Here is a 14,427-nt window from a genome sequence, read left to right as displayed (position 1 = left end):
AACAGCTGAATATCTACTACCACCTAGAGGTCAGAGGGTGAAATGACATCACAAAACTACTGAACCAATAAAGTAAATTAATTAAGAAAATTCTGATACAGCATTTTAAAATGTCAATAATGTGTTGCGCTGTGAAATATCACGATTTTAGTGTATCGATATTTTCTAACACCCCTGAGACAAAGGAATTTGTTATGAGCAGGAATCATACAGCCGGTTTTGCATTTTCAAGACGATAAAAGATACAGAAAAAGTTATTAAAATGCAAACCTTGCCTTCTTATACAGAAAAATTTATTGAGTAGTATCTTCAGAAATAAATCATTTTAAATTTGACTGGGAAAGTCCTTGCAATGGCAACAATACATCGTCTCCTCCAGTTGCAGCGGTGTGAACTGACAGGGTTTTAGAAAGTTGCAGAGGGGCCCGTGCAAGTAGTTGTGATTTTAAAGTGTCTTAATGCAAATTTTTGGTTCAAACTGGACTTTAAGCACACAGAAACAGAACATAGGCATTGTGATGAAGCAGGAAGAGTAAGAAAATGAATATCTAAAGTTTGTGTTTGTGTTTGTGTTGGTCTTCCTCTTGTATTATGTGACTTTTAACTACATAAGGGAAATACTATCTATCACAGGAAAATTATGGAAGGTTTAAAAGTAAAATTGGAGACCATACAATCCTATTTATGTTTTAGCCACCAGTTTGATCCCCTCCACTCTTTGGTTGATACTGGGAATATGTCAAACAACACATGGCATTTATGAAAAGACAAAATCTGTCATCAAAGCTTCAGACTCTACTGCGTCATCCCCGTTCACGTCATTGTTTTGTTGAAGAAATATGACCAGATTGTCTTGCTTTTGTAAAATATTAAACTGTTTCTCAGAATTGGACCACAGCATAGTCCTGTGACTTGGCCTTCCAGGCTAAAGATAGCCTTGAAAGCTCTCGCCCCTAATGAGAACGAGGAGGGGGGACTATTGATTAGGCTTGTCACCAGAGAAGAACATAAAAGTACACATTCAATAAGCGACTTCATATCTCGTCCGGCTAGTGTAAAGGTTAAGTGCTGGAGAATATCGCCAGGATCAATAATTGTCTGCAACTTCATGTAGTGGTGGTCCACCATCACTGCTGCAGTACTGAAGTCACACGCCGCAGGAGCCTGATGGGACTTTTCAAGGACCTATTTTGTACAAACACACGCTGCTCTCTGTGTATGATGAATGCTCTGTGGTAGTGGAATAAAGATATTGTTGTTTAAAACCGTCAGCATGTTGCAACAGTAAAATCTGGAGCTTATTAAGATTTAATAGCCTGCATACTCTCCTCTCACAATAAATAAACTCAATTTCCCTGTGGTAATGGCAACAGAGAGGCTCCTTAAGCAAGACAAATGAAGGGGTTTGCTGCACCGAGTAACAACATTAGCTGGCTAATTAAACAACAATGGAGGATGCCACTGACTCGCCATAATTATGCAATGTGGTTTAATGAAAAAGGTTAACTGCGCAGAAGAAATAGAACCTCAGAGTCGCTCTATATGAGCAGAGGAAGGTTCCCAACAAACAATTCCTCCTTCTTATCAAGGCCAAGTGATATGTATTCCTGCAAACTGCATTGTCTCTTCCTAATGGCGACTCTATCCGCTTCACAGATGAGTGCTCAGTGAAATGGAGAGAGCAGCGGTATTATGTGGCCCGCAGTATGGCTGGGGTGACAGAGGGGGGAAACTGTCAGTCTGGAAGAGGACGGGGGGAAAATGCACATATGGAAGTTCTTTAAGTTGTTCAGCAACTAAGATGATATTCACTGGGTACGTCATTGACTTCTTTCTGCTGGGGTTGGGAGATGTACGGGAACGTACAATACAACATGCCCAATGAAACATATCAATGACGTGTTTTTAGTGGCATATGTTAAGTAAAAGGAGAGTTGATTTTCTTGGAGTTGTGCCAACTAATAGAGGCTGGAATTGCATGGTAAGTCATTACATGATAAAATGTCAAATTAGACGTCTCAATCTCGATTTTTGACACCCTGTACAACAAAAACAGATCTCTCTTTAATCTAGAAGTTCTACACTTATAAAATGGGGATCACAAGTAAATTTAAAATATTTTACACAACCTTAATACTCATACTTAATACTTAATAGTTTTGACGCTTATTGGTATAAGAATCTCAGAATAATACGGCAATATGATACCACACAATAGGATAGCCTCAATAACATATCTTACTGTACACTTGTCCTTGGCCCACTTGCCCCAAACTGTCCTAAAGCACACTTGCCTCCCCCCAGTCCCCCTCTAGTCTTCTCTCTAGTTGATCCAAGCCCATCAGACCTAGGCACAGATACATCATCACACTCTAATGTGACACAATCCCTGTAAGATTGTGAATTGTATACAATAGTAACTTCACCCACTTTGTGGCTTACTTTGGCTTACACTGTCCAAAATGCTAGTCAAGAAGAACTGTCCTATCACGCACATTGCACACCCGTGCATCATTAATCATACCATGCCAAAGCCCACCTCTTCTATCCTTACCTGGGCCAAGAAGGTGTTCTGTGCCTTAGCAGAGCACTCACAGTTGTCTAACAAAATGAACTTTGGGGCTCTAGCAGGCTTGGCACAATATGGGCTGCCTAGTGTAAGTGTGCCCTTAACCCTGTTTTTAGAAACCCATATAACGCAGAAAGAAATTTGATGTCAGTTTGGCAGTTTTGACTCCTAATAGGGCTGGGAATCCCAGCATAATACGATACAATGCCCACAGTAACATATCTGAATCTCTAATTTTGTAACTATTTCAGGCAAAATTAAATTTGTACTTTTGACTCCCAGTAGGGTTAGGAATCTCACAATATCTCAAAACATGTTTTACAAATTATGATACAAAAGCCACAGCAACATATCACGATTGTAACCTATTTTGGGCCAAAAAAAAAGTTTGAATAATTTTGTAGTTTTGACTCCTAAAAAGATTAGGCATCTCAGGATATTTTGCAATATGCTACAATGTCCAATGAGCTTATCTGAATCTCTTTTTTCAGAAACCCATTGCTTCAGGCTAAGGGATTTTTTTTTTTTTTTTTTTTTTTAGTTATTTTGATGCGGAACAAGGTTGGAAAACTCAGAAAAACTCATAATTTGTTGCAATGCGATACAGTACATTATGTTAGAATTTGATATGCATGTCTAATTGAACTTAATTTAGTTAGGAATCCCATAATTTACAATATGATACAATTTGTTATGATACAAAAATGATACCCACAATAACATGTCTTATTCTCCATTTTTAGTAACCTATTTCAGGCAAAAAGAAATGCAATATTTATTTGGAAGTTCTGACTCATATAGAGTTGTGAATTGCAAGGTAACTTCACATGATCGATTCAATCGCAATCAAAAATCTAGAATAAAAAATACAAAAAAAAAAAAAAAGGGAAAGAGCGAGATTTATGTACATATGCACCTTAAATACATGCTAGTTTCATTCATTTATTTCATCCTGTCAATTATTTCACCACTATTTTGCAATTTTCCTCTGTCATCTCCTATTTTTATATTGTCCACTTCCTCTTTGGGCATAAAAATATGTTACCTTACCCTCACTCATGTCATGCTAGGAAGAGTCATAAAAGAGTATCAGGGTTAGAGGGCCATAAAGCACCAGAAAAGCCTTAACCCCCCCCCCCCCAAAAAAAAAAACAGGTCAATGCTGTTTTTGTCTCTGTTCTAAAAGGGTCTCTAGGAATTTAAACACCTGTCTTAAAAGGAACACCACGTACACCCTGAGAATCATCTAAACCCATCTAAATACATACCTCCATGATACCAAATGTCATTTCTAGTTTATCTGATCCTCTTCTGCTGTAATAATAGGCTGTGAAGGGCATGGTCTCTTCCAGGCAGAGGTCTCCACTGCTTCCTCTCAAAATGCAATTAATTGCAGTATCATGCTGTGAGGTGTTCATGGCTATTCCACATGGACCCATTCCCACAAAGACACTTAAATATTCTATTAATTGATAATGTAAATACCCTTTGGGTTCTTTAAAGGGATCTCTGATGCCGTGCTGGAGATTCCTGCATGTGGAGCTTTATAATAGACAGAGAAAAACACCTGCTCTGCTGCACAAATGTGGGTGTTAACTTCAGTTTTAGGATCATACCAAGGCTGTTTTCTACATTGTGAGCCATGTGCCCATTAGTCATGCTTGTGAAGGTGGTTTTACTGGGATAGAGGTTGCACTTCCAACTGCTGGGTTATGTGCTCACCATGAACTCCTTTTCCTTATAAAAAGACGGGAATGTTGGGAACGAGAAGCAGGTGGGAGCAGAAATAGACGGGAAGAAGACAAATTTAGATAAGCGTATGCCTCTCCTCATGTTCCATAAAAGATAAAGTTTAATGTGACAAATGAAGTGTTGTGAGTGTCACTAACATTCACATAAAGCTGTTATGTTTATCACTCCTCTCATAAAAGCATTAATTACTCCTAAATTGTTTATCATCACTTAATAAAAGCTTTTATGAGGTTGTGGCTGCAACTGTTTGCACTCCATTAAAAGATGATTAATCAAGCTAGAATGCATTAAGTCTAATTTAGATACAGCAAAGAAATGCCGTAAACTTTAAAGTAGTCATCCAAATAAGTTTGAGAGGGCTGGGAGAATTACGAGTGTTACAAAAAGAAAAGTCAGAGTTACAGCCCTTATGAAAAGTATTCACCCCCTTGGATGTTTTACCACCACTGAGTCTGTGTGGATAGGTCTCAATCAGACTGGCACATCTGGACACTGCAATTTTACTCCATTCTTCTTGCAAGCCTTAGTTCTCTTGCAGGCTGGATAAGATTGTTCTCCAGGATTTCCTATATTTTGCTGCATTCATTTTACCCTCTACCTTTACAAACCTTCCAGGGCTGGCTGCTGAGAAGCATCCCCACAGCATGATGCTGCCACCGCTGTACTTCACAGTGAGGATGGTGTGGTTGTGGTGATGTGTAGTGTCCAGCATCTTGTCTGATAGCAAAAATCCCCATTTTAGTCTCACTGACCAAAGAACTTTCTTCCACTCGACCATGGAGTCTCCCACATGTCTGTAGGTGAACTCTCAACAAGATTTCATGAGTTTTCTTGAATGGTGGCATTCTCTTTGCCATAAGTCTAGGCAAGGACAAAGAAGGCCATCCCATACGTTCAGTTTTTTTGTATGAGCGTGTGGGATGGTCTTCACATAGACTTAAACACTAACATATCCATATCTACAAAGCTATTCTTGGTCTTCTACCTTCCTACCTTCTGACCTACATCAGTCCAAAGAACTCTGAACTGGAAAAAAGCCTTTAACTTTTTTTTGCTCCTTTTGCTTGAAATGATTTACAGAAAGACCTAAAACTTATTAAGCTTGTCTCATTTGAAGCTGTTAAGAGGAGGTTGGTTGACTAGGAGGCAGTCAGATCTGTCTGCAGATGTTTTGACTGATGTGTTTTCATTGTAGTCGATCTTATTTGTTGTTTTTCTTTCAATGTTCTGCTGTTTGACATTTTACTTGTATGACTACTCATTGTTTGTAACTTCGACGGTGCTGCTGCCTATCTTGGCCAGGACACTCTTGAAAAGAGATTTTTAATCTCAACGAGGTTTTTTTCTCCTGGTTAAATAAAGGTTAAATAAAAAAAGGAAAAGCTTTGATTGGTAAGGAACCCAGGCAACAGTTGTTGTATGCAGAGTCTCTCCCATCTCAGCTGCTGAAGCTTGGAAATCCTGGCATCTCTCACTCGTCCCCTTCTTGTGAGGATGGCCTGATCTAGGTACTGAACTCCAGAGGATGTTCAGTACCTTGGAAATGTTACTGTATCCACCCCCTGGCTTATACTTTTCATAACCTTGTCCCTGAGTTGCTTGGGGTGTTCTTTTGTCTTCCTGGTGTAATGGTAGCCAGGGATACTGATTACTCAGTGATTGGACCTTCTAGACACAGGTGCCTTGAGACACATTCACTGCACCAATTAGTTGAGCCTTAGCTTAATTACTTATTTTTATTTATTTGACATTACTTTGTAGAAGTCTGCTTTCACTTTTACATTTAAGAGGCTTTTTTGTAATTTTTCTGGTCAAAAAAGGCAAATTATATCAACCAGGATTGCCTTATAAAACCAATAAAATGGTAAAACATCCAAAGGGGTGAATAATTCTTATAGGCTCTGTATTTCTGACCTGCCTGATACACTGGCTTTTGTTATTTTACTGCATAAACTCATTGATTTGAGAAATTCTCCGGCAGCATTTTTGAGGAATCCTTACAAGACATCACCAGCACTTCCAGGATTTTACAGATATAATAAAACCTTATTTGACTAGGGAAGAATACGGTCGCCGCCATGCTTTTTTGTTGAATTACAAAAAGCAAATATTCAGCTCATGCCTCAGAGAAAGTAAGGTGGTTAAGTTGCCTCTTGTGCATGTCGACAGCTCTAAAAGCACTCGCTAAACAGAGCCTGTGTACCGCCTGCATCTCCCGCCGAGGCAGCCTGTTATTTATTCACTGCTGAAGAGGGTTTGAAAAACAACTGTAACGATCAATAATACAATCTTTGATTGTACATATTGTATAAGTGTTAATTATTCACTAAACAAAGTGACATAAAAGTCCATTAGTGTTGCTCCCTGGCAAAACAGGAAATTACGCTGAGCATAAGCCCGATCTTTTGAATTATGTTTTATTGGTGTGCCGTTTAAAAAATGCATGATACAAAATATTTATCTTTATTTTTCAAAGGCTTGGGATGCAAATCTCTGATGATGAGCTCTAAATGGATGCTGTCTTTTCAAAAATGTATGCACTGCACAAAGCCTTCTCCCAGCATGCAGTTTGAGAGGCTTTTTTCATGAATTTGTTATGAAATGTGGGTTGACAAATACGAAAACATGAATATTGAAAGCATTTACAGCATTTTACTTTATGAGTTGACACATTTAATATGCTGATTAAAAGCCTACAGTTCTAAATGACTCTGCGTGAGTGTGGATGTGTGCATCGTGTGTCTCTGGCACTTAAGATGCATTCTGCAGAGAGGGAGACGCTCACTTAGAAAACATCCTCCCACCTCAAGGCTTCATAAACACACTTGCATTACATAGATAAGATGCTGCTGTGCATATTGTACAAGCTCCAAACATGCACTCATTGCATTCATCAAAAGCCCCATGTCTTATTAGAATGGAAGTGCATTAAGCTTTAATACAGACGCCGGAGAGGGGCTAAACACAAGTGAACAGCTGAGTGTACAGCGCCGGCACGCACGCACAAGCAGTGTGGACACAAAAGGCAAGTCAAAGATTACCATTTAAATGCTTTAATAAAAACCACACACATTTGATTCTTGGAAATTATAACAAAGCGACGAGGCAGATGTTGAAAGAACACATTGATAAGCAAATTTGCAATGATGTTCTTTGTGTTTGTGAGAGAATGAGCCACAGTGCAAGCTGCCGTTTGACTATTTGACAGAAAAAAATGCAGAACAAAAGATGCAAACGGATACAGTGAGCCGCACATGACATTTCAGGGTGAAAAAAACCTCGCTGAATTATTTTCTAATAGAGCCCATCGACGGTAATTTTGAATTCTCGCTCCCCCTCATTCTTTTGTGGGTAACACACCTCACTGCAGGGAATTCCACTTCTTACTTTTGACTCTTTTAATATTCAGTGTTTGACAAAAAGAGAAAAAAAGAGCCCGCCGCTTTGCCTCGGAATAAAACCTGGTAGATTGTCAGAGAAGAAAAAAAAAACATAAATAGCGCTACAACCGGAGTGATTGAACCTTGTTGTGTGAAGATCAGAGTCCCAAAATCACACCTGACAATTCAAACAGTAAAACTTATCCACACATACACCCTCGCGCGGGCGCGCACACGCTTCATGTGTCCCCTGTCTCGCTCTCCGGGGTGCTGCTTTATTAATGAGTTCGACACATAAAAAGCATCCGGAGGACGGGAAGTGTCACTCATCAAAAAAGGCGGTTTTTGAACCGTCTTGGCGCATGTTAAAGAATTATTCTCTTTCATAAGGACAAGAGACAATCAGTGATTGCCGGGGTTGTTTCAGATGACCGGACCGTGAATCCTCATTCTCAGACAGGCCATGAATATTGTATGTAAAGTGTGCAAAGTTGGCCTGCCTGGTGGGAGCAAGAGAAGGGAGGGAGGACTGAAGGCTGTAGACATTTGGTGCTGTTCATTATGACTGTTTGCAATGGGAGAGGAGTGAAGAGAAAACATGAGTGAGTGATTAATTTCATTGATTTAATGCAATGTTTTGAGTAAATACAGATAGGTGTAAACCACAAATGAGTTCGACAGATCAATGGGATTGATTTTTTTGTGAATAAACTTTCCGTCCAGCTCAATAAAAAGCTGCTTTCTCAAGACTAAGCTGCCAAGGCCGGTAATAACAAACCACAATATGACATGTGAGTGAAAGCTTCTGCACACACACCATATTCTCCAATCAGAAACACACATATGCATCACAATCCCACACACTGACAGGGTTAAAATGCTAGCAGTGACACCACACAAACACGCGGCTGTGTGATCTCGCCTCTGCCTGCCCAGACTGGAACAAATAATGGTGTGGGATTTTTGAAGCTCTCCCTGTCAGTGACACAGTGTCAGCCCTGGCAAACGCGCACCTTTGCTTCCCTCCCTCCTCCCCGTGCTAAAACAGCATAGGGAACAAGGCCTTTGAATAATAAATACTCCCCCCCAAGTTTCAACACAACTCTGGCCACAGAGAGATGCCCGTCCGGCAAACAATGTTGATGTGTAGAGGAGCAGAGCGGTGCAGGGGAGGCCTGGGATGAATGCATGTTCAGACACAACACAGGACCAGGGAGCAGAGTCGGGGGGTCTGTAGTGAGAGAGCAGGTGGCCCTGGGACTTCAAAACGCCTGTGTACTCACAGACGAGTGACATCCCTGCAGAAGGGGCTACAAGTGCAGCATAAGCAAAAAAAGTTGAGAGTGAAATTTGAAAGGAAATTGCAGGAAAGGGATGTTTCTAATGAAAGAAACAATGCAGAAATTCAGGCTTTTTGAGAAAGGTTCAAAGTTGCTCGCCTTCAGTAGGATGGATGCGCTTGATTTATGTTTTTGGGGCTTATCTAAGTTGTAGCATGACAAGGTACACGGCAACTTTCCAGTTCAATAAGGACTCTCAGGAGTATTTTTGTTCTATTTAAAAGAAAACAGGAGAAGAAGAAAGGATGGAAACATGGGATGCACAGTATTGGATTTCTGCTGATATCCATTATACTAAAATTTACAACTTCATTTTAGCTAATACTGATATATAAATGTTGTTCAGGCCTAAAACTTTGGTCCTTAAAACACACCTTTGCTGAGATTTTTGTGTTTTGCCAAGTTAAAGGGATATTTCAGTATTTTTAAGTTGGGCTTTATGAGGTACCCAGCAGTAGAAATGGCATAAGCCTCCAGTGATTTTAGTGTGCATTGCTCCTTTAAGAAAGACTCGGTTGTATCAGTCAGGAAGCTAGGCTATACAGTGTAAAGGATGAGTACAGTTTCTCCCTGGAATTTAGCGAGTTTTTGGTAAAAATGGGCAGCACAACCTAGTTGGCTCAAACATATGAACTATTGAAAACTTTTGAAGCATTTTATTTTTTACCCAGAAAGCCTCTGTGTTTTTGCAATCTAGGTATTGGCTACTAGTTACGTGCTCATTGCATAGTGGTGACAAAAACACAGAGGCTTGTCAAAAGATTTTTCATGGTGGGTACATTTCAGTCAGCATTGTTTTGTGGCCCATTATTTTACCAAAAACTATAAATTCTTGGGAGAAACTGTACCCATCTGTTACACTGTAAAGCCTAGCTTCCTCATCCGTACAACCAGAAAGTTTTTAATGGAGAAACTGGAGGCTAATGCCACTTCTACTGCTAGGAACCACATACAGCCCGACTTCAAAAATACTGAAAAATCCCTTTAAAGCCCATTTTGCCACTTCTGTTACGTACTTAATAACATTTTTACTGTATTTTGCCCATTTCACTTTTATGACCTGTTTCCCACATTTCACCACTATTGCCACTATTTTTGCCACTTCCCTTGCCATACCTTTTAAATTGCGGTCAACCCATTTTTGACACTTTTTTCCCATTTTTGCCTGTTTGGCCATTTGAAGTCAGTTTTTCGCTCGCCCTCACTTCTTTTTTATCACTTCTTTGCCACTTTAAAACTTTTCTGCTACTATTTGCCCTTTATGCCACTATTAACACATTTTTTGAATTTTTTTTGTTCATTTTTACCTTTTTTTCCACTATTAACACATTTTTTGAGTCTTTCTCTATTTATGCTACCTTTTAGACCTTTCAACCTATTTAATCTACTTTTTGTCAATTTTTGCTACTTTTGACCTGTTTTTGACATTGCTTGCCCATATTTGCCTGTTTGACCACTTAAAGCCCATTTTTGCCACTTCTATTACGTACTTTAATAACATTTTTGCCATATTTTGCACATTTTGTACCACTTTTAACCTCTTTAACCTATATTTCCACCACCATTACCACTTTTTTTTGCTGCTTTCAACCTGTTTATGCTGCTTTTTGTCCATTTTTGTGACTTCTATTTGGAACATAAAATAACATTTTCCTTTATTTTGCCCATTTTGTACCACTTTCAACACCCGTTTACCACATTTCACCACTATTGCCACTATTTTTGTCACTGTCAGCCCATTTATGCTGCTTTTTGTCAATTTTTGCCTCTTCTTTATTGCCACTTTCAACCCATTTTTGACTTTTTCCCATTTTTGCCTCTGTTTGGCCATTTGAAGCCAATTTCTGGCTCTCCCTCACTTAATTAATCACTTTTGTAACATTTCAAAACTTTTTTTTTGCTGCTATTTGCCCTTTTTGCTACTATTAACACATTTTTGGAGTCTTTTTTTTGTTCATTTTTACCCCTTTTGCCACTATCAACATATTTTTGCTGCTCTTTGTTCATTTATGCCACCTTTTCTTTTTTTTTTTTTTTTTTTTTTAAGATTTATTTTTGGGCCTTCTCATGCCTTTATGTCATAGAGGAAGGACAGTGGATAGATTCGGGAACAGGGAAGAGAGTGGGGAGAGGCATGTGGTAAGCGGCCATAGGCCAGATTCGAACCTGTGCCGCCCGCGTACATGGGTAGCGCCTTAAACCACTCGAACCATCTGCACTCCCTACGCCACCTTTACTACCACTTTTAACACATTTATTCTGCCTTTTGTCAATTTTTGCTTCTTTTGACCTGTTTTTGATATACTTGCCCATTTTTGCCTGTTTGACCACTTATAATAATAAAAATAATAATACATTTTATTTGTAACACACTTTTCATTTAAAGAAATCTCAAAGTGCTACAAGCACACAGTAAAAAATAACAGTAAAAGCATTATTAAAAAATTTAAAAGAGTTCTTAAAGTAATTTAAAAGCCTCCTTAAAGAGGAAGGTCTTTAGGTGCTTTTTGAAAGCATCCACAGTCTGTGGGGTCCTGAGGTGGCTGGGCAGGGAGCTCCACAGATGTGGTGCAGCAGCGCAGAAGGCCCGATCTCCCATGGTCCGGAGCTTGGTTCTGGGAGGGTGGAGAAGGTTTTGGTGTGCAGAGCGTGTATTCCTGGTTTAGGTTTGCCGGGCCTATTTTTGACTCTTTTTGTCCATTTTTCTATTTAATCAACTTCAAATTCATTCTTGCCACTCTTAACTCATTTCCCCCCATTTTCATCCCTTTTTACCACTTTTTTCTTATTTTTGTCAAATTGTACCCATTTTGCCCCTTTCATGATTACTTAATTGTTTCCACTGAAGTCGTCTCAGTTTCTCCTTCTTTATTTTCTGGTATCCTGATCCTCCATAACATGTGACTCCATCCTGCTCCACCCCTCCCTATGAATGTTTTGAGTAGTGACACTGCTCAGCTTCAGTCTGTGGGACGACCCCAACCATGGGGCAGGGAGTGACATACTAAAACTTGTTGGGTCGTTCCTTAGTTTGTGATGGGTTATTTTTCATTCTACCCCGTCCCCCTTACCTCAACCCTGACCTTTTGGGTTGGGGTGCCTAACCCTAATTGGGCTTTCCTTAGTTTGTAGTGTGTTAAATTTTCATTTTTAACCCTGTTATTTTATTTGATTTTTATTTGTAAAATTCTGCTGTCGTTAAAAATAGACCAAAGGTCTGCAACAGATAAGACCAAAAACGACCCACCATAGAAGTCTGCAGCCAGATTCTCTTGGCTTCTTCTATAAATCCTTTCTTCAAATGAAACGGGAAGAACTACAAAAAGTTAGGACAGGGTATCCTGTCATCTTCGTAGTTAAAATGAAGATTCATGAAGTTATTTTTCTTGTGAAGTTAAGATGGCAGACGGGGGAAACTAAGGAAAAGATGGCCAAACCTTAATATTTCATGGCTGTTCAAATATGAAGTGAGTGCCACTGTTTCCGGATTTTCTCTCCAACCAAAAAGTTGTAAAAAGAACTATCCTGACATTTTTCAGGCCAATATAAAAATTCTTAAGAACTTTGCAAACTGTCCCAAAGGAAATGGAGCATACAGTATGAAAGCTCGGCCCCAGACAGACGGATTATGGTGAAAGGTGGCCTTATACTTCACTTTCCTCCAGGGGTGTTACAGGAAGGAGTCTGATGAACAGCGGCCATTGTAGTAGTTGATGTGTCCATCGTCAGCCGATATTTAATCCTCCGGTTCCGCGGCGTGGCCCCGTACATGACAGAAAATCATTAGACACTGTGGGCCGTTAACTGTCACATGAGTGATTGAATAGGCAGTGAGGCGTGGAGTTTTGTATGGCAGTTAAACGTCTGTCCTGAAGACTTGCACTGGTGGCGGTCCATTGAGGTCAATGATGAGACAGATTTGGCCGACGGCCACTCCCACTCTCTGAGGGATTGGGTTCCATTGATGTCTAACGTCTGAGGTGGGTGCAAGTAGGGGTCAAGATGGCAGAGTCACGACGACAGAGTAATGAAGATTACCTCCAGATATAAAAATGCATAAATTCACATACTGTACTAAAAAGCACTGACAAAAGAATTTCAGTGTCTGTTCTTCTATGCATATAATGCCATTTCACACCTTTTGATTATTAGAACCTGATACTGATCATGTTGCAGATGCACAAGGCATTTAACACGCAACATGCATTTTCAGACAGTTGCTGGCATGGCTGTGGAAAAAGAGACACCTTATTCAGTAGGCAGTAGGGGTGTAGCAGTAGTTGTGTCACATATTCAGACAGCATGCTACTTGTTTTTCTTCTAAGGTAAATGGTAAACACAGGTCAAATGGCGATGTAAAGGAAAATCTGCTTTCTTCCTCAACACAGCACTTGGCCTACCTTAGACCATCAGCTTGAAGGGAAAAACAAAAAACTCAGGCTGGGTGGGGGCCAGTTTAGCTCAGCTGGTAGACGAGGTGTCTGTATGCAGAGGCCCTCAGTGCACTGGTCCATCTGGACCTTTGATCAGAATCTTCTGTTGTCCTATCTAATCCAGGCAAAAGGGCCAAAAAGCAATCTGAAAAATTAAAACTCAGACCGTAGGAGTGGTAAGCACTCCCTGGCTTTTGCTGCTGCTCAGATTGTTGTGAAAAGTGCTCCAAAAATTTGTAGGATGTCCCATTAGATAAAAACATGAATCTTTAGTTGAAATCCATGTCACATGGTTAAAATAAAAGTTAATTAGTTTGCTTAACCAGCTGACAGACGGTTGTAAAATGATGTGTTCAAGGTTTGCCACATTCATTTTACCCTTTACCTTGACAAGCCCTCCAGGGCCCACTGCTGAGAAGCATCCCCACAGCATGATGCTGCCACTGCAGTGCTAGGATGGTAAAATAATATGAAATAGGAAATAGGAGCCACAGTTGGCCCTAACTGATCCTGCATCAGGACCCAAAACCACCGCAACCGTAATTACAAACCATAATCCAAATTTTCATTCTTTCAATCATAACTTAATGTTTTTAATGAGAAATGGGACAACTTGGTCTTGAGATGTGATGGAACAAAAATGTGGAGATATACAGAACTGAGCAGAACTTTTAGGCATATTTGGGCCAAAAATTGAGGCTGAAATAAGGTGTGTAACAGCACGTAAGCTCGTCTGAGGGCACTGTCTGGCAGGAGGGAGGACTGACGCAATGCAGGTTGTGCTCTGGATGTCCTCACATTTTACCAGAGGCATGGGGAAAAACTGTTGAAAAAATTACACACCATCTACCATTCAATCCACACCATCAGGGCCGAGTAAAGGCTCGGTTATGCTTCCTACATGGACAAAAAAACTGACACGCAAATATGACACTGAAACATCTGGTGTGTTT

This window comes from Cheilinus undulatus, linkage group 23 (genome assembly GCF_018320785.1).
Source record: "Cheilinus undulatus linkage group 23, ASM1832078v1, whole genome shotgun sequence".
Classification (NCBI taxonomy): Eukaryota; Metazoa; Chordata; class Actinopteri; order Labriformes; family Labridae; genus Cheilinus; species Cheilinus undulatus.
The sequence above is the reverse complement of the archived record's forward strand: the minus strand, read 5'-3'. Positions refer to the sequence as shown.